Source organism: Monodelphis domestica, chromosome 1 (assembly GCF_027887165.1).
Source record: "Monodelphis domestica isolate mMonDom1 chromosome 1, mMonDom1.pri, whole genome shotgun sequence".
In the NCBI taxonomy this organism is placed as follows: Eukaryota; Metazoa; Chordata; class Mammalia; order Didelphimorphia; family Didelphidae; genus Monodelphis; species Monodelphis domestica.
Genome location: NC_077227.1, coordinates 504,319,185 through 504,340,295, shown reverse-complemented (window position 1 = coordinate 504,340,295; position 21,111 = coordinate 504,319,185). Strand labels below are relative to the sequence as shown.

At 38.0% G+C, this 21,111-nt stretch overlaps 1 protein-coding gene and 1 pseudogene across 1 annotated transcript in view; one reads left to right on the top strand and one right to left on the bottom strand.

The window, feature by feature from the left end:
• B4GALT5 (beta-1,4-galactosyltransferase 5) overlaps positions 1–21,111 on the bottom strand; it is a 99,362-nt gene that overhangs the window by 64,366 nt on the left and 13,885 nt on the right. The gene's annotated exons all lie outside the window — the stretch shown is intronic.
• Positions 46–835, top strand: LOC100023255 (60S ribosomal protein L23a-like; annotated as a pseudogene).

The following is a 21,111-nucleotide window of genomic DNA, read 5'->3' as shown; positions in this document are numbered from 1 at the left end:
ACTGGATTATAAAAAATTTAGAGTCCTAGTACCTTTGAACCCCTAACAAGGAAGTACTTTAAAAGTTTGCTGAAATGAACAACTGTAGTACCAGTTACAAGATGAGCAGATCATTCTATTACAAAGTTTTTGATCAAAAATCTTTGACCAGGGGAAACTAGGTGGCTCAGTGGATAGAGAGCTAGGCCTAGAGATGGGAGGTCCCGAGTTCAAACCAGGCTTGATATTTCCTACCTGTATGACCCTGGGCAAGTCACTTAACCCTCATTGCCTAGTCCTTACTGCTCTTCTGCCTTGGAATAAATACACAATATTGATGATGTTAAGAAGGAAGGTAAAGGCCTTTCATCCCTTTCCTCTAAGATGGCACCAAAGCCCAAGAAGGAAGCGGTTGTCCCCCCCAAAACAGAGACCAAGTCCAAGGCCTTGAAAGCCAAGAAGGCAGTGTTGAAGGGTGTCCACAGCCACAAAAAGAAGAAGATCTCAACATCTGAACAACACCTACCTTCCGGTGACCCAAATACCCTTGGAAAAGTGCTCCTCAGAGAAACAAGCTTGATCATTATGCTATCATTAAGTTTCCCTTGACCACTGTCTGCTATGAAGAAGATGAAGGACAACAACACTCTTGTCTTCATTGTGGATGTCAAGGCCAATAAGCATCAGATCAAGCAGGTAGTAAAGAAGCTATATGACACTGATGTACACTGATCTGGCCTGATGGAGAGAAGAAGGCCTATGTCCAACTTGCCCCTGACTATGACGCATTGGATATAGCCAACAAAATTGGAATCATCTAAACTTTGTCCAGCTATCTTGCTCCACCTTCAATAAAACTTCTCCAGTTTAAAAAAAAAAAAGGAAGGTAAAGGTTTAAAAAAATCATTGATCATCTCCTATCATCATTTCCCTCTCTTCTTTTTGTCTTGGAGCTAAAAAGGACCAAGCATTTTAAAAATTATGCACTTTTAGGTAGTACTTGGCATTGACTGTTACTTTTCTTTTTTACACTCCCCTATCGCCGCAGGTCTTGAAGAGGGTGGGCAGGGTTAGGATAGATGAGTGTACACAAAGACACTTGTGCGTGAAGGAGATATAAGTGGAAAAGTTCACTTTTCCACCAAATGCACAGAGACAATCCCACTCTCTCGGCGTTGGAAGCCTGGGTCCAGTGGCACGAAAAGTCGTCACGCCTGGAGACTTCCTCAGCTGCATTGGATGGCCGTGTTGTCTTTTATGCTCCAACACGCCCTAAGCACTCCACAATGCTTTGCTGCGTCGCCATCTTGTTGGTTTCTTCCGTCTGTTCGGCCGAAGCAGTCTTCACATGCTGGGTGAGCAAAGCCCTGGTTCACCAGGGGTCGACGACGACCTGATGGCTATCTTCACAAGGTTTAACCGGCCTGTCGAAGCTGTTGCACGGTGTGTGGCTGCTGCCACATGTTAGCAGCTACTGGGAGCCACAAGTGAGAGCTGGGTGTCAGGTGGGGGTCAGAGGCTGGAGAGCTGCCCTAGGAGGGCACGACAAGCCCTCCATACCAGAGATACTACTCCCTGAGCACCCCACCCCTGTATACACACAAACACAGAAACACACACCCTTTTGCAGAACTAAAAGTGCTACATAATTTATCACTATTGTTGTTATAGTAAATGTCTCCTTTAAAGAAACCTTTTATAAAGTAGACATATAGTAATGAAAGACTTTGTTCCTCTTCATTTATTTGAAAATCTGAAGAGTAATTAAAAGTTGTATTTGTGACAACTATTTTATAAAGAGGAACTATTATTTCCCAGACTTGATTATCTATATAGCCATTTCTGGGAAACTAGTCAAGAAAATATGTTCTAACCTACTTAAGATTGTTGTGAGGAAGGCAATTTGTTAAATCACAAAGTTATCTTTGTTATTTTCCCCAAGAATCTTATTTCTTTTGTCTCTGTTGCAAATAGTTATGACCTTAATTGTTTTGCCACATAGTTCATAGTGTTTACAACTGTTAGGGACCATAAGGTATGTTTAGCCTAGCCTTCTCATTTGATTGATGAAGAAATGGAAGCCCAGAGATCATCTTGTCTATGACCCCACAAACAGTAACGTTCTCTCTTCTTTTGCCTTTTTAGCCCATTTGGCAACTTTATTTCTCTTTTGCTAATGAAAGAAAGCACCATTGGCATTAAGTAGCTAAATGGTTTGCTTTCCAGCTAACAAGATTTTGCTGGATTATATGATGCTAAAGGATGTGTTTAATCAAGGGATAAGCTTATTGCCTAATTTTAAACGGCTAGATAGCATACTAAACTAGTCATCTAATCCATATAGAACCCTCCAGAAAAGAGGTAAAGCACCATGTATGGGCAGGGGTATTTTAAGTGAAAATTATTACAGCCTCATTATTACACATAATAAGCATTTTTACAGATTATAATATCTGTTGATCAGTTAGAGGCAAATGTGGTAGGTTTTTTTGTTTTTTGTTTTTTTAAAGCTAGGTGGTTTAGTGGATAGAGTGTTGATCACAGAGTCAGGAAGACTGGAATTCAAGTCCTCCTTTATACACTTAGCTGTAGAACTTAAGATATCTCAGCTTCAGCTTCCTCATTTGTAAAATGAGGATACTAATAGGACCCACTTCATAACTATCCTGTAAAGTAGGTACTACTGTCCCCATTTTAAAGATGAAGAAATTGAGGCTAAAGTTAAATGATTTTCCCAGGGAACCACGACTACTGAGGGACTGAGGCACATTTTGAATTCCTATTTTCCTGATACCATGTCAAGCTCTATACAACCCAGATTTGAAAAATATAAAAGTACTATGTTCAATTCAACAAACATGTATTTAACGCTATATAATTAGGCACTAAACTATGAAGACAAATAAGACAAAAATGTTGCCCTCAAGGAGCCTACCATTCTCAAACAAAGAACACTAATGTTTAAACACCAGGAATCTCAAAAGTTCTCAGTAAAAAAAAAAAGGAATACTATACAACACAGTGTTAGAGCTAGAAAGAATGTGACCTTGAAATGTAGGACAGAATGGTCACTGAAGATCATCTAATCCAGTTTCATTTTGCAGATGAGGAAAACAGGGTCCAGAATGTGCCCAGAGTCACACAACTAAAGACAGACCATAACTCATGACAGATGCAAAAATAATTTTTTAATTAAAAAAATTTTTTTAATTAAAAAAATTAAAAGTTTAAAGATAATGAATAGGAAAAGCACAAGAGAATCAACTTAGAAATGAATCTCTTGTAGGTTATCAGTAGTGTGTGGTCACTTGAAAAAGATTAAATTTCACCCTCCCCCAAATAACTTGCTGAATCACACTGCTGTACTTTGGGAGCATCTCTTATTTTGGGTTACTAAACTAAGGTAAGGTATAAGCTGACAATATATATAACTGTCTTGTTCTAATAAAATATAAGCTGTAAAACACAATATACATGTGAAATAATGTCATCATATAGAACAATGGAGAGGTATCATGAGTTAGCAGATAAAGGCCTAGGCTAAAAATCAACAATACCAGGATTCAAGCCCTGCCTCTAGCACATACTATGTGACCACAGCAGTCATTTAATTGCTCAGGCAATTCTCCAAGACTATAATCTACAGTTGCCCAATTGTATCACATCTGAGGAAGTCTCTACACTAATGAAATCAAAAGTCTACATACCCTAAATCTTATCCCTCTCCCCCAAATGGAGTTTCTTGGGAAAAAAAATCAAACATTATGGTTTTTTGTCAGTTAAGAAAAGCCATAGGTCCAGAAAAATAGTAAGATTCTTGACCCCACGGAGAAAATCAAGGAAATATGAAAGCCAACATAGAATGAATGTTGAGTTCCTATAAAACTGGAGAAATAAGGTCACAAGCATCTTAGGCAATTTGCATTTGGACATCTACATTGCATTTGGATAAATGTAATGTTGGTGTTACGTAGCAACTCTATATGAGTGAAATAAAACCAATTAAGGAGTAGTGAAGTTAAAAAAAAAAAGACATTATTTGGGACTGTATAAACCAGAAAGTGAACATTCTCACCTAAAAAAAGAAAAGAAATATTTGATGGGAATCCCAAGTACATTTTTCAAAAACCTTAATACAGCTTTCATAAATCATACTTTGGTCATTTACAGAGCTTTCCATGTGCCTATGTTCCAGATTCTTCACTAAAGTCCTACTATGGTATTCAACCTCTCTGGGTCTCTGTTTGTTAAATAGAGGTATAATAATTAAAATGGGTTTGACAAATATAAGAATTTTTTAAAAGTTGTGGTCACCATTTATAATTTAAAATTAAACTATGAATAAATTAATAGCTTTTGTAGCTTTATCATAGCACTATTTTGCTATAATAAAGCTACAAAAGCTACTAACAGTCTCATGACTTAATATTTAATTATTATAAATGGCAACCACAACTTTTTTAAATTCTTATATTTGTTAAACCCATTTTAATTATTCTAGAGGGATTGTACCATTTGATTCTATAGTCTATGGCTTATGCTTTCATCGTTGAATGAGAGTGATCCTGGATTCTTGTAGTCTAAGCTAAAGGAGTACAAATTCCTTTCCAGTCTTCTGTAGCTGTTAATTTTGATCACATTTCTGAAGATGAACTATGTGTATTTAATAGCCTAGCTCATAGGAGAGGCTCATTAATAGGAGAGGCTCATCACCAGAAAGTTGGCCACCAGTAGCCATGGCGAACTCATCTTAAGAGCGGCTATATTCTCTAAAGAAGCAACATCAGAACACATATCTAAAGTTCTAAAGGACCTTAGGTTCCCTCTAGTACAATCCCTTCCCCAGTTCTCTAATATAAGGAAACTGAGATCCAGGGATGTTGTGATTTATCCAGAGCCACAGAACTAATATGCATGAGGTGGGATTTGAATCCTTTCAAAGTTCTTTTCATTGTACCATAATGTCAACAATCAGTCAGAAAGCATTTACTGAGTACTGTTATATGCCATTCTAACTTTTGGATCTCAAGAGAGTAATGGAGGAGGGAGAGAAAGAGGGAGGGAAATCATCAGGATTTTAGCAGAGTCCTGAAGGAAACCAAGAAAGCTAAGAGATGGAGGTAAGGAGGCTGAGCATTCCATGCATGGGAGAGAAAACGAGTATATCCTCAAAGTCCAGCACTCTTTCCACTAGGTCAGGAGTATCAAACTTGAATAGAAATTGGGGCCACTAAACCATACTTAAGGGTTCCTGGGGGCCATATACTGACTTAGAAAAAACATGTTTATATCTTATATCAATATATCAAAAATTGATGAGAACTACATTTTAATCTGGTTGGGATCACTCTCAGAAGTTTTGTGAATGCATGTTTGATACCTCTTCCCAAAGGACACACCCCAAATAAATATATATTGGATTGGATATTGTTTATTTCTTATTCCATTATGTTGCTCCTAAGGAACTCTGGCTTTTAAGTCAGGTGACCTGGGTTCAAATTATACCTTTATTTTTTTTTAAACCCTTACTTTCCGTCTTGGAATCAATACTGAGTATTGGTTCCAAGGCAGAAGAGTGGTAAGGGCTAGGCAATGGGGGTCAAGTGACTTGCCCAGGGTCACACAGCTAGGAAGTAGCTGAAGCCAGATTTGAACCTAGGACCTCCCACTGTCTCTAGGCCTGGTTCTCAATCCACTGAGCCACCCAGCTGTCCCCCAAATTATACCTTTTTGTAAACTTGGGCTAGTCAACTAATCTTTCTGAGTCTCATTAACCTTCACTGTAAAACGAGGAGACTGGATTGAGTGGTCTGAGGTCCATTTCAGCATCTATGAGCCTATAATGTTTTATTTTTTTTCTTTTGAAATTTTACTAGATTTCCTTTTTACCTTGCTTATTATTTGTTTTTTGTTTTGTTTGTTTTTTAAAAGTCTAACCTACTCATTTTACTTATGAGGAAACTGGGCTCAGAAAAAAAGTGATTTTTCCTTTTTAATATCTACCATATAATACATGTAGACTCAAAGGATTGAATGCTGAAAGGGTTCTGAGAAATAATCTAGTCTAACCCCTTTATTTTACAGTAATAAATGTGACCCAGGGTGGGGAACTGACTTTTTCAAGGTGACAAAGATAATGTTGAAGCAACTAAAAGAATCATTCACAGCACTGTTTGGTGATCTGTTAGAAATAATTATTTATAGGAATAAAAAGAACATACTTATGGAAGATCTCGCAGAGGTAATGTGGTTCAACCCCCTAATTTTACAAATGATCTTTTGAGGGTGTTTCTTCTACTACAAGAGTAAAGCAGGAGATCTGAGTTTTGATCTAAGTTCTTTCCACCTCCCCAGACTATCCTTTGCCCCATTCATCATATTCTAGCCTTCATTTCAGAACATAATGTGTGTCAAGTCCCCTTCCAAAACATAGTGTCAAGGGATTTTTTTTTCCATTATCTTCTATCCCCCTTACCCTAGTAACTGAAACAGAATTTTAATGGTTGAAATGGTTATGGAATGAAGTATAAAATTAGAGTTAGTCTAGAAATATCTGAGCTCTCTTCTAGATGTAAAAGTCTGTGATCCTATGAAATGACTTTCCAAAGTCAATGCTGTGTGTTATATCATACTGACTGAGGGAGGGCAATGGTAAGATAAGACATCATGGAACTGGGTTCAAATTCTAGTGTTCAATAAGAAAATCTCAGATTGATTTTACTCCCAACAGCCTGCCTTTTGAGGAATGGTTTAAAAAAAGGGGGGGAGGGGATCATTAAGCTCCAAAAGATCAACATTAGTATTGAGTTATACCCAACAACTGGCAGAAAAAAGTGAAAAGATTTAATTCAATGCCATAAATATTTGTTAAGCTTCTACAAAGGTACTAGGATCTTAGGCTTGCCCTGAGACAACAAGTAGCTGCCATTCCAAAAGCAGTAACACTCCTCCATAAGTCTTCAGAGAGAAATACAAGATCTATTAAAATTTGATGTCAACAACTATACTATAAATTTTAAGAGGACATTTCCAACTAATCAAAGTTTCCTTAAAGAATATGGTTAAAGGCAAAGCAAGTATCCTTTGAATTTGCAGCTAGTGCCAAAGTGTTTTAAGGGGAGGAGCTTGCTGCAGGGTATATGTGTATGATGAATGCCAGCACTTAAGCACTGCAGAAGGATTTCTCCACTTTGCTGCCTCTGAGGCTACAGCTCCAACAATCTTTTCTGACTCAGCACCTAAGAGGAACAATGGGAAGGAAGTTATCATTTAAAAAAAAGTTGTGCATTATTAATAAGAACTCTGGCATTAAAGCAGCACGAGTAAGAAAACAGTGAAAAATGTCTGTAAAGCAGGAGAAAGAATAGCAGTTTAAATCATTTCTAGTAGCATTACACAGTCCTGAAACTCTTACCCAGAACCATTTTTCTTTAACTTCTCTTTGCCTCTTTAATCCAGTTTATCTTTTTTCAATCTTTTTTCATTTTCATAGCCAAACTTAAGGTACACTGATGTTCTCCAGGGCAGCCCTGCGCTTGATGATGATGTATGTGTGCTGGGGCTTGCCTAGCCAGTGCTCCCCAGTGCTGGCATTCCCACAGCTGCCTCACCAGCCATACTACCAGGGCTCTCCTAGCCACCTCCATGGTTCCTAAGCAAAAAAATAAAAGAACTACTTCCTTTCCCTAGTCCCATTTATGATCCTTGTGATGTCACTTTTCTGAGTCCCTCTGATTTAGTGGACTCTGACCTCAGTCACCACAGAAGACATTAGAACAGCTGCACAGCACCAGTACACCATCTTCCAGAATTGTTGGGAGAACTTCACCCATTGCCATCTCAGTTCAGAAGCAAAACTCTTTGCTTTAAAATCCAGTTATCTTGGCAGGCTGTTGTCACATTTTCACACTACTCCATGGAGAAGATCAAGGACTATCAAAGAAAAACCTTATCAAAAAACAAAAAAGTTTCTGTGGAATTTTCCAGATTTGGGGGGTGCCACACCCCCAAATCCCCTCAATGTGGAAGGGATGCTTTTATGTGTGGGGGAGCAAAATTCTCAAGAAGAGCAAAAGAATAAGAGTTAATACTAAACAGTTCCCTTTTTAAAAAATATCAATTTGGTTTTCAAATGTAATTCTTGATCTATATATATCTATATATGTATGTATGTATACACAAACACACACACACAAACACACACACACAAACACACACACACACACACAACAGAACCATTCCAAGAACATAAATTACATGGACTGCATCAGTAATCAAATCTGACTTCACCTGACCCCATATGGAGTTTTCTGGGCAGAGATACCACAGTGGTTTGCCATTTCCTTCTAAAAGTCATTTTACAGATGAGGAAACTGGGGCAAAAAGGGTTAAGTGATTTGCCCAGGGTCCCACAGCTAGTAAGTTTCTTCAGCTTTGATTTGAACTCAGGTCTTCCTGAATCCATCTTGATGGGATCACTTAACCTCTAAGTTTCAGTTTCTTTATTTATAAAATGCAGAGAATTTTTATGCTACCTACATCACAGGATTGTTTTAAGGAAAAAACTTATGACTGATCTTAAGAACTCTAAGAGTCAACTTTCTAAAAAAAATTTTTTTTGTTATCCTTTGAATTGTCTCCATATCCCAAAATGGCTCCCTCACAGAAAACCAATAGATAGGTCAACCTGAAATAAAACAGAGGACTTCCAAAGGGTCTTTAATCAAAATGGAGAAATTGTGACTTCCAGGTCACCACACAAGACAACATAAGAGTGATCTGAAGCAGGAGAACAAGTTCACAAAGATGAGTGATAGGAAGGAGGAATGACTAACATCTGACCAGAGAGGGCAGAAAAGGGAGGGGTGATTAATCAGATCAAGGGTCTGGCCCTAGGTGTGGTCAGATCAAAGGCTCTAGGAGTGGTGTCCAGAGAACAGCTCAAATCATGAGGTGAATGAGATCAAGGTAGCTTATAATATTCAGTGCTGATAGAGCAGAGATGCACTTTCACATCTCTGAAGTCTAGTTACTCTAAATGCACAGAGCTCCATTTAGACTGTTTTGCTGTTATTATTTTTCCCATTATATTTCCCTGATTCTGCCTGCTTCACTTTGCATAGGTTCATAAAATCTTTCCATCCTTCTTTGTATTCCTCCTATTCATTATTTCTTTCAAGGCAATAACATTCTATTAATTATCAAATACTGATCTCTTTCTAAATACTTGCATAGTGCTATGTGAAATTAAGTGCTTAATAAATGCTTTTAATTATTTATCATATGAGGCTCTAAAAGTTAAATGCAAAAGGCTTATGCTACTTGCATTAAAAATCATCCTGAAATAAAACTGAATTAACTTCCTCTTTTGCCTTTGCTGTGAGATAGAGATAAAGGCCTCTTTACCTCAGTAAGACCTCAATAAGTAGGTCTCGTGGATAATTTTAACATAGCAACAAGAGAGATCTTTTCAGGGTTCCCCAAATGGTCATCAACTAAAATTTCAGTGAAAAGTGTCCTAGACTGCAAAAGTGATTATTATTTTTACTAGATTTTTAAATATTTTATATAATTTTTAAATATTTCATTTTATATTACATTATATATTATATATATTATCGGATCACTGTCATCATCTCAAATTTCTAGGATCTTGTTGCATACTAGTTCAGCATTACATAGCCACCTGTCTAAAATTAGGGAGGGGTCATAAGGTCATATTTGTTTTTATTATTATACAACCTGTGAACTTAAAAGGAGAAATCTTTTGTAAAATGGTGATAACTGAAAAGACTAAAACACCCTGCTAAATGGTTGTGGAGAGATCATAATACTAGAGCAGATAACCAAAGTCATGCCCCAGACACAGAATCTAAGCTAGAAGGATCCTCGGAGGCTATTATACTTAAGAAAGATTCCTCTCTACCATATGACTCTACTAGGTATAGCCAAGTCACTTCCCCATTCCTGAGTCTTGAGTTTCCCAATTTAGAAAATGGGGATAAGCCCCTGTCTATCTCATAGCATCATTTTAAATAATTTTAAGCCTCAAATGAAACAATATATACATAAAGCACTATATAAATGTCAGCGCTTATTCTCTATCTTACAGCATCTAGCAAAGTATCATTTGTAAGTAATACTTAGTGTTGAGCCAAATGTGAATCTTGAGGCTCTACACAGAGAAGCTGTATAACAAACAGGGGAAAATGATAAATTTGGAGTTGGAAAATTTGAATTCAAATCCTGACTGCTCCTTTACTTCACTTTTGTGATTTTGAACAAATTGCTTAACCTCAGTGTCATACATAAAATAAAAGTAAATGCCACTTTGTTATACCAGGGGTCCTTAGAATAGCCTCCTGCTTCAAGGAAAGGAGAGTAACATCATTCCTTCAGCTCCCAGCATTCATGGAAGGTTCTTAGAGGACTCTACCTTGAGGTCAAGCCCCCATGAAAAATGAAAACTTACTCAAACTGAATCCGCAATGATTAATAAACTCCTCATTGGTCAGACCCCTTTCACCCCAATAACCCTGTTCTCCCATCCCCCACGTCCGATTCCTTATTTCCATTCCCCTAACCTCAATCCTCCTAATATACCACTCTAAAATTACTGACCACTTCCACTATACTCTCTGGAATACCTGACTCCATAAGTAACAAACTTTCACATTAAGCTTTTTCTTTTCCATTCACTCCAACCTTCTGGCTCTCTCTTCATGCCACAGTCTCACTTTTTGAGAACTCTCTTTGCTCTTCACTGCCTCTTCGAGGTTCTCCTATCACACCATTACTCAGTGTAATCTCCTTTCATCTAATTCATATCTACCACCTAATCCCATAATGGCAACCTATGACACATGTGTCAGTACTTGACACGTGTAGCCATTTTCAATGACAGGCAGTCCCATGGGGGTTCAGCGGGGCTCAGGGCCTGGGAGCTGCCCGCCCCAAAGCCATTGCTGTGGCCATTCTCTGGCTGGTGGGGGAGGGGAGCGTGAGGGGGGAGGGGTGTTGAGGGGGGGCACGAAGACTGGGAAGGGGAAGACTGGGCAGGACTCTGGCCCATGTGCAATGGAACTCCTGGAACCCACTACCAGACACTTTTAGCACCCTGAAAAATATAGCAATGGCTTTACTCACAATTTTTCCCTCTCTGTACCTTTGTGAGACCTTATTCTCAAGGTTAAATAATATCAAAACCAACAAAAGAAACAGATTGACAGATGAAATTAGTAGTGCTTGCTTGGGCTTGCAGTGTACAAAATACTAACCTTCAACTGAAGATTTAGCCAATGAAATCCAGCAACAAAAGTCACCAAGAGGCACTAAGAATTCCCCCTCCCCCTCACTTATCTTACTTCACAGCACCCCACACAAGTTAAATAATATCAAGACCAACAAAAGAAACCAACTGACAGATGAACAAAGTCACTAAGCAGGCAAGTTAAACAATTAGTTTTTGGTTTATAAATAGTTATATATTACAATTATACATTTTTGTTATTTAAACTATAAATATCACGAAATTACTGTTTTTTTTTCTCGAAGTGACACACCAACCGAATTATGTTCATTTTTTTAGCGAATTTTGACACACCAAGCTCAAAAGGTTGCCCATCACTGATCTAATCAACCATCTAATCAACTCCCAAACTCCAGGATATTCCCCTGGTTTCCTCAGTGAGTTCAGTGCCTAGATCACAATCTATCTCCTCATCTCTTGCCCTCATCTCAGCAGACTTCAACATATAGATCCTCCCCTCTTAGGGCCTCAAATTATTCATTTCACATTTCATGTTTCTCAATCCTGTACCATTCACACAAAATGTCATACCCCCTTGACCTCTCCATCATCTATCTTTCTCCATCATCACTTGCACGCTCATAATTTGATATTCCTTTATATAATGACAATCTATTGTCATTCCACCTCTCCCTCTGCCAGAACCCCAAATCATGTTCTTCATCCTTTCCATGAACTGTAATCTCTCAAACCCTTCAGTTTTTTCCTAGGCCTTTACTCCTGCACTAACTATATTCACCTCCCCTCTCCATTTTGACCTTTGGTGAACCAGTTAAATTCTACACTGGCCTTTTCTAGAGTCCCTGTCTCTTTATGAAATCACTGATCTTGCCCTGCCAAGCTTCATGTTTAGATGATCTTGCCCTGCCAAGCTTCAGCCTTGGATCACTCCAGCCATATGCTCTATTTCTACACTTATACATACGTTACTGAACAAAACTGGGACAAGGCAACCCTTTTAAACCTCCCTAATTAATTCATTACTCCACTCACCAGTGTAGTTCCTCCAAACCCGTTCGTGTCTATTCAAACTTGCCATGGATCTCCCTCTACCTCCAACTGTTTCAGGAGAAACTTGCCTTGTGTATTTCACTGAAAAAAACTAAAGCCATTTGCTGAGTTTGCTCTTTTCTCCAGTTCCTCATCTCACATCATTCATATGCCTTCTGCTACTTTCTCCTTCTTTACATAATGATGTGTCCTTCTCCTTGCCAAGAAAAATTCATCTATATGCACAAGTGATCTCATTCTTATCTTCTCCAGAAGACTGTACCTTCTATCACCTGCATTCTCTCACTTAACTTCAATCTTTCCTTGTCTACTGGCTACCTGCCCACAAACATGTCCATGTTCTCTTCCATTCTCAAAAACCTCTTACTAGAGCCGAGCCATCCATTCCCACTAGTTATGATTTCATATCTCTCTTCTCCTTTGAGGTCAAATTCCTTAAAAAGGCTATTTACAGTCTGGTAATCTCATCCTTTGACTGCTCTCTCCAAAGCTACCAATTACCTCAATTGTCAAATCTATTGTAATGGCTTTTTCTCAATCCTCATCATTCTCTTCAGCCTTGGATACTGTCAATCATCCTCCTTTTCTTGATACTCTTTTCTCTCTAGGTTTTCCTGACATCAGTCTCTCCTGGTTCTCTTCCTATCTATCTGACAGCTTCTTCTAAAGTTTCTTTTGTTGGATTTTCCTCTAAGTCATACCCACTAAAGGGGGGGGGGGGGCATGCAGGGGAGTCCTTCTTTTTCACTCAGTGATCTTGTTAAACTCCCATAGTTTCAATAATCATCTCCTATGCTTAAATTTATCAAATCTGCTTACCAAGCCTTAATCTCTCTGTTGACATCTCTCACTGACAACTGTACATCTCCATCTTAAACTTAACTTTTCCAAAATTGAATTATCTTCCCCCTTAAAATCCTTTCCTCTTCCTACCTTCCCTATTACTGTGGAAAGTACCACTCTCATCTCAGGCACCATACCCTTGCTTTCTGACAGAGTTGCAGTTTGGGAAATGCCTTCAGAAAAGATGAGGCGCCCACTCAGCCCCCTCTGTGTCTTCTCCTACTAACTTCCCTTACTAATGGAATTGTTATGATTATTGTTCTCTACCCAAAACAGGAGAAATAATATAACATTCCTGAAAGACATATGAGGAAGAATGCTATCCATATTGAGAGAAAGAACTATGGGAGTAGAAATACAAAAGAAAAACTTATGACTTATCTATCACTTGTTTATATGGATATAAGATTTGGGGTTTCAGTTCTATGGTAAAAATGAATAATATGGAAATAGGTATCAAGTGATAACATTTGTACAACCCAGTGGAACTGGCTCTGGGAGGGGGAAGAGAAGAGGGGAGGGGGAAAAATGAATCATGTAAATAATGAAAATTTTTTGAATAATAAAACTAAAATTATAAAAAAATGCTGCCTCAAACTTCTCCTATCCCTTTCCCCACCAAAAAATAATCTAAAGCTTTAGAGTTTTGGTTAAAGTAGGCCCTTTTCACAAGGAGGCTATACTTTCTATTCGATTAAAAAGCTCTCATTCACTCTTAAATCTTTCCCATTATGAGTACTAAATCAGAATAAATCAAAGCAACTATCTTCCTTAGAAGCAAAACATCAGTTTTGTCATGATTAAGGGCCTTAGGTACAATGAAAAGAAGGCACCATGGTATGGTGAAGAGTGTGGCACTAAGCACTGATTGGGTAGGAGGTGGCCCATAAATCAGAACACCTGAGTTCAAAAACCATTCTATGACACTGCCTAGATAGCAAGTCATCAGCGCAGGGCCTAAGAAACTGCCTTACATGTTAAAAGGGATAGAATAGGTGCCTCTAAGATTCATTAAGATCTAAAAATCTTTTGGATTTCACATTTATCTAAAAAAAAGAAACCCACAACTTTCCAATTAATTTAAATTAAAAAAAAAAAAACCTAAAAATAAATAGAGACTTTTCCATGCAAATTCAAAGAAGACTGACAAGGGTTCTTTAGGTGAAGTCCCCATAATGCTATATATAAAATGATAATTGTTCCCCGATCCCAGATACTTTCTTCTGAAGGGCTATTACCCAAGGGAGTAGTATTGCTTCAGAGACAGTTCCAGTAATATAATATAATAATACATGTGGCAGTGTCTCTGAGGACTTTCCTAATGGGAAATGACATTTTACTTTTCTCTTTTCCAATTACCAGTCTCAAAAGTATTTTTACAAATTCATAACCCATCCCTGAAAGCATAGGAAACTAAAAGCATTCCAAGAACAACAAAGTACATTATACAAATCAAGTATTTAAACTAAGTACCACTGTACCTAGTATCATGGAAAACCAAAATATGATTGAAGACATAGTGGCTTATCCACAAAAAGCTTGCAATCTAAATGAGAAAACTAACAGATCGTAAAAGCTCATTAAGATTTTGAGCTGGAAAGGGGACCTTAGAGAATATCTGGCCCAAATGAGCTCAGCCAAGAAGAATGGATATGATTTGATCAAGGCCAGCCACAAAAGATATTTCAACAAACATCTATAAAACACTTAGATTATACTAGTATCTGAGACATTCAATAATTAAACTTTGTCCCTGCCTTCTTCAAGCAAATAGACAAGTAGGGGAAACTTAGGTAAACACATTACTATAATACAAAATAACCAGTTAACATAGAAAAGTGTAAAGAAGGTTATAAGGGGGAGAAGGGGAAATCAAGGAAAGATTCTGCAGGTGACTGATAATAGTCAAGCCCCAGTTCTAAGGTATAGCTTGAGATAGGACATTAGAGTATGAATGCAGAAAATCTGGAGAAAGAAGCAGTAGGACAATAGATAGAAAAGGTAGAATAGCATCAAATTATAGCCTTGAATCATAAACTAAAAAGTTTCTATGTTACACATAATAGAGAACTATTAAATGGGCTTTGAATGGCAGTGACATAACCAAATCTATGCATGAAGAAGAGTGATCTGGTAGTATCATAAAGGATGAAATAAAAGGGTTCAAAAATGCAGGTAGGAATAAACACATCAATTATGAATACAAATCTCAAAGAGTTTAACCAAAACCTGTTAGAAAGATTTTTTGAATGCATTCCCCTTAAGATTAGGAAAACTTTTTAAATTATCAAAGGCAAGACCAAAACTTATCGAGTTCCATTCCTTAATGCCAGTCTCAATTTTTCAAACACATACATGGGCCAAGTATTTAATTGTTTCTTGTGGTCTAAGGTCTCTGGAGAACTGCTCAGAAGACAGGAAAAGATAAACAAATAGCTTGCACATAAGTCAGAAATATAGAAAATAGTCTTCAATGAAACAACTTTTCTTATGGATTTCTCAAAACAAAAATGGAATGAAAAAAATCTCAACCTACTTCCTAATCCAAATCATGTTTCAGAATCAGAGACCATCAAGTCCAACCTGTCATATTATAAAGAGGGTGGGGAAAAGAGATCCAGGGAATGGAAATGACAAGCCAAGATCATACCATTGGTGAGGAGCAGATCTGAAACTTGAATCCCATTTTCCTGACCCCAAGAATGTCTTATTAAGTTCAAAACAAAGAGACATGCTGAAGTCTCACTACTAGTTTCTGGAAGAGATCTCTGATGATCAGGGAAGTTCCTTTTTTAAAAAAATCTAAATGGATAATGGGTGAGGCAAGGTCATATTTCTATGTTTGAAAAAAAATAAGGAGATGACTTTAGCAATGGCTATGAATGATATGTAGCCAGATCAACCCAACCCATACTCTGAGTTTTATAATAGCTTGAATGTGTTTTTTGTTGTTGGACTAGTTTATTTTTTTAACCTTTTACAAAGTTTTCACATACAAAACATGCTCATTTGATTCTTTAACTCTGGGAGATATTCTGGGCACACAATCTACATACCTTCTGAATAATCCCAGGTTGGCTAAGTAAACAACAGATTTGGGGCTTGAAATTCAGAAGGCTTATCAAGATGGAGAGAACACTCAAAGTCATGTGAAATGGCCCATATATACAAAAATATTGATAGCAGTTCAAGGTTGTATAACATTGGCAAAAAAGAAAGAAAATTAAGGGACTCCATCAGTTGGGGAATGGCTAAATAAAATGTATGAATGTAAAGAAGTAAGGAATAATAAAAGGATTAGTTTCAGAGAAACATAGAAAGACTTATATGAACTGATACAGAGTGCAGAGAGAAAAACCCAGAGAACAATTTAAAAGAGCAAAAACAATACTGTAAAGAAAAACAACTTTTGGACTTCTGGGTTAACATAGCTGCAGTGTAGACACAGGACTCTTCCTCTCCTCACCACCTACTAATATAGACTACCTCAAAAGGCCAAAAACACAAATTCTGATGAACAAAGGGTCTCCATAGTAGGGTGCAGCACTGAAGGTACATGAGATTTGGGTATTTCCATACTATAAGGGGGTGAAATAGCTCCCACCAAAATGCAAGCTGATCAACCCTCCTCCACCCCACCTATGAAGCCAGAAGCCAGGGTCAGAGCCAGTGAGTGAGCTAGAATCAGCGGGAGGGTGAGGGGCACCTCTAGATCCTTGGAAGCTGACTAAGACCATCAGAGACCTACCCTTGAGTGCAGCTAGACCTGAGAACCCAGCAGGCCAAAGAGATCAGACCTTGGGCACAGAGATAGCATAGAGAGGGGCAGCACATAGTAGAAGCCAAGGAGATGGGAGAGGTGGCCTCAGGCAAAAATCTGCTCTCCTTAGCTCCATACCCAGAGAACCTGCCCTCCTCACTCAGACTCCTGCCTCTAACGGGAAGGAAAAACCAGCTTAGTGATGGCAAACAATGCCCAGAAAATACAACTTGAAATAGCATGGCCTGAAAGTGGCATGGATGACCTAGGATGAGTAAAATAAAGTAAAAGTTCCCCAAACAAAACCTTGAGTCCTAGGGTTGGGAATATATATACCAAGAAAGAAGCTAGCAACATGGCTTTGAGATGACCAGAAAATGGAGTACTAGGTCAAGGTCGGGGTAGATCACACACAAGTAGTGGCAGAAACAGAACTTTAACTCAGGTCCTTTTAATTCCTGTCTGTTCTCTTTCCATTGAACAACAGACTGTTTAACTGCAAAGCCCCAACAGGCCTTAGATGATATAAAGAGTTGAGGGCTTTTCCAATCAAAAGTAAGAAGTTCGTATCCAAATAAAGACAATTTAATGAAAACTTAAGATACTGATCTTGATTTTAATTAATAATTTTCAGGCATGATAGTAAATGGGTTTAACATTAAACACTGGCAGACCCCACCTGAGTTGTCTACACATCAGTAAAATTTGCTAAGTTTGTATGTGTTCCTCAAAGCTTTCATTCAAGGACACTGGAAACATTGCCAGGAATCACATCTATGATAAGCCATTGCATTTACTGACAATGGAGAGAGGATTTGCTATGAAATATTTTACAGCATACTGGTCACCAGATTATTCTAGCATATACACAAATCACTTACCAAACTGCTCTTACCTCAAGAAAGTCACTTTTATCCCAAATGGTTTGGGGGAAAAAAAAAACTGTCCACAAAGCAAGGCTAGTAACATTCAACAAGGCTAGTATCCTTGTTGAAAATGATTAATTCTGAAATGCTTTCTACTACAAAGTCTGTAAAAATATTGTATCAATAGGATTGTTGTAAATTCATGACAATGTAAAAACTATTCTGCATGTACACATATCAAATCACAAGCAAATTGTTTAGAAAAAAAGTGCATAAACAATATCTCAGATTGGATCAGCTGTTTGTGTCTGTTTGGAGGTTTGTGATTTGTTCTTGTTGAAAAATATTGCTGAACAAACTACATGACCACAGTTGGACACAGGTCCTCAAAGGTGGGCATTTGGGTTTGGAGCATCACAGCATCAATTGATGAAAACAACTGAAAAATTAAGGCATGCAGGCTTTGACAAAAAGTTAAGGGTCATAGGCAAGCAAGGCATTGTGCTATAATGGCCCACTTACTCTGTCTAGAGTTTTGAATTAAGCCCCAAGCCAAAGCACCTGCGCCTCTGACTCAGCAATGCTGGATGGCCTGCTAGAAAACAATGTCCCCAGAGGAATCCCCTGTTCCTGTTCTTATCTAGTCTTCTAGGCCTAAAAGCTCAGGGTTGTAATTAACAGTGGAGGTGACAAGACTAACTAGAATTCTTTAGAAATTTTGCTTTTGCCTTTTATTTCAGTTCCCCCCCCCCACTCTACCTTTTCATCAAAATTGTTCATAGAACATTTCTGCCTTTCCTTTCCCCAGCTTATTATCTACTAAGCAGTTTTGCTGATTAGAAAAATTATCCCAGAGATCAGCAGGAAACTTGAATAGATATAAACTGATCTACAGCAATTCTCAATTACTCAGAAACTGGTCATATAATTTTCAAGTTAGCCAAAGGCTGCAGCCAGGATTCCTGCTTGGTGGCTACTCTGGCTAGCCCAGGGATTGTACCAGTTCTAGTGGATCATAACAGAGCCCTGTAGCACTGAACATGAAGTCAATGTAAAAAGTGGCAATCTATTATCCAGTACATTCCCCCAAACCCCACTGTATCTATGTTCCATCTTCTATTTGTAAGTGTTCTCTCTCTCTCTCTCTCTCTCTCTCTCTCTCTCTCTCTACCCGTCTATCATTTCTACGGGTTCAAATATCTTTAAGCAGACAACTCCTGAAACTGACATTAAGACTGCTATTCTCGCCTAAACACTTCAACATGTCCCACATTTCCACTGAGATGTACCAAACCTGATCTGTCCAAAACAGAATTAACTCATTATCTTACTCTCACAGAATTACCTCATTATCTTACTCTCTAAGGCCATCCCCTCCTCCTAACTTTCCTAATTTTTGTCAAGGACATCATTCTTTCAATCATCCAAGTTCTAAACCTAGGCATTTTCTTCTACCCTTCACTCTAACTCCACCCCTCCATATCTAGTCACCAAAAGCCTTGATAATATCACCAACATTTCTCCTATCTACCTCCTTCCATTTATACCACAACTACCAGAGTTAAAGCCCCTCATCTGATCACCATTCACCTGGTCTACTTCAATGGTATCTCAATTGGGGCAGGTAGGTGGCTCAGTGGATAGAGAACTAGGTCTGGGGACTAGAGGTCCTAGGTTCAAAACTAGCCTCAGATACTTCCTGGCTGTGTGACCTTGAGCAAATCACTTAATCCCCATTGCCTAGTCCTTCCTGCTCTCTTCTGACTTAGAATAAATATGTAGTATTGAATCTAAGATAGAAGTTAAGGGTTTGGGTTTTTTTTTTTTTAGTTTCCCAACTGATCTCCTAGAAACCAATCTCTCTTTTCTACAATTGATCCTCCACAAAGTTGTCAAATTAATATTCCTAAAATGCAGGTCTATGTAAAGGTCCTTTTGGCCCTTTACAATTTAACTCCAGCCTATATTTCCAGGCTGTTTACACAGTATTCCCTCTCACAAATTCTATGTCACAGGCAAACTGGTCTATTTGCTGTTCTCCATAAACAATGTTCCATTTTCAGATTCCATGCCTTAACATATACTAGCACCTCCTGCCTGAAATGTTCCCCCTCTTAACCTTCTCTTCGTGGAATCCCTGGATCCCCCCAGATTCAGTACAAATACCACCTCCTTCAAGATACCATTCCTGAATCCATATACCTAATGTATCTGGAATCCAAAGGCAATGCAAAAAAAAAGTCCTATTACCTATACTTTAGCCAAAGTCAAAAGGTCAAATTAGAAGTATGTATGGAGTGATGTATTAAAGATGATGTCATGGGAAATGACAATGAGGTCTACAGACAATAGGTTCAACACCCAGCAAACAACCTGAATTCCACATGGTCACAAATTGATAGATCAGAGAGGCCAAAATTTTGGTGGGATGAGTCTGATAGGAAGCTAGACAGAGATAGAAATAATGAACATAAGAGTCTGATTCTGGGAAGTCAATACATCTTCACTCTCATCTTTATGAGATGACAGACACAATTTTAAGTATACACACTCAAATCACTCTAACTTGGAATACTGTAACACTATCAAAACTAAAAACTCAGGAATTTCAAGCCAGCCACCAAACAATGAAATAAGAAAGCAAACCCATAGCACTTCCTCCCACTCCCACATGCAAAAATCTGCACAATAAAAGAAACTCTGGTCAACCCCTCCCAGAACATGAAACTGATGGATAATGCCACCACAGCAGCAGCCAGAGCTCCTCTTTCTCTGATAAATTTTTAAAGCAAAGCTAATCTTTGGTGGAAAAAGAAAAATAACTAAACGGATCAAACACTTTTAAAGTTGCCTCATTCTTTTACTGAAGAACTAAAACATAATGTGTACTTCCCACATTACCCAGGTGAATTTCCAGGTTCAAGAAGCGACCTTTAAAAAGAAGAAGCTCCCTTTCCTCATCTATTTGGCTGATATAAAAGATCAAGGAAAAATTCCTTTTTAATGGCCCAGACAGAAGCTATGTGAAAAGTCATCAGACATACTAAGAATTGAAAGGCTCACCATCCTATTTAAAAATACAGATGTTAAAGCTAGAGGCCATTCTACTAAGATAAAGAGATATCTTTAATGAGAAGTCCTAAAACAAAGCATTCTAAAATGTGGAAAAAATACCATGCATCCCATTTTCCCTCAAAAAGTAAGATAGTACTCTTGACTGAATCAAGTTTTTCACCCCAAAAAACTTGTATTTAGTACTAAACATTTTCCTTGTGACTGAGATGAATAGGAGAAAGGCTTATCAGGTTTCATCCAAAGAAACATACCACAAACAGATGCTTCAT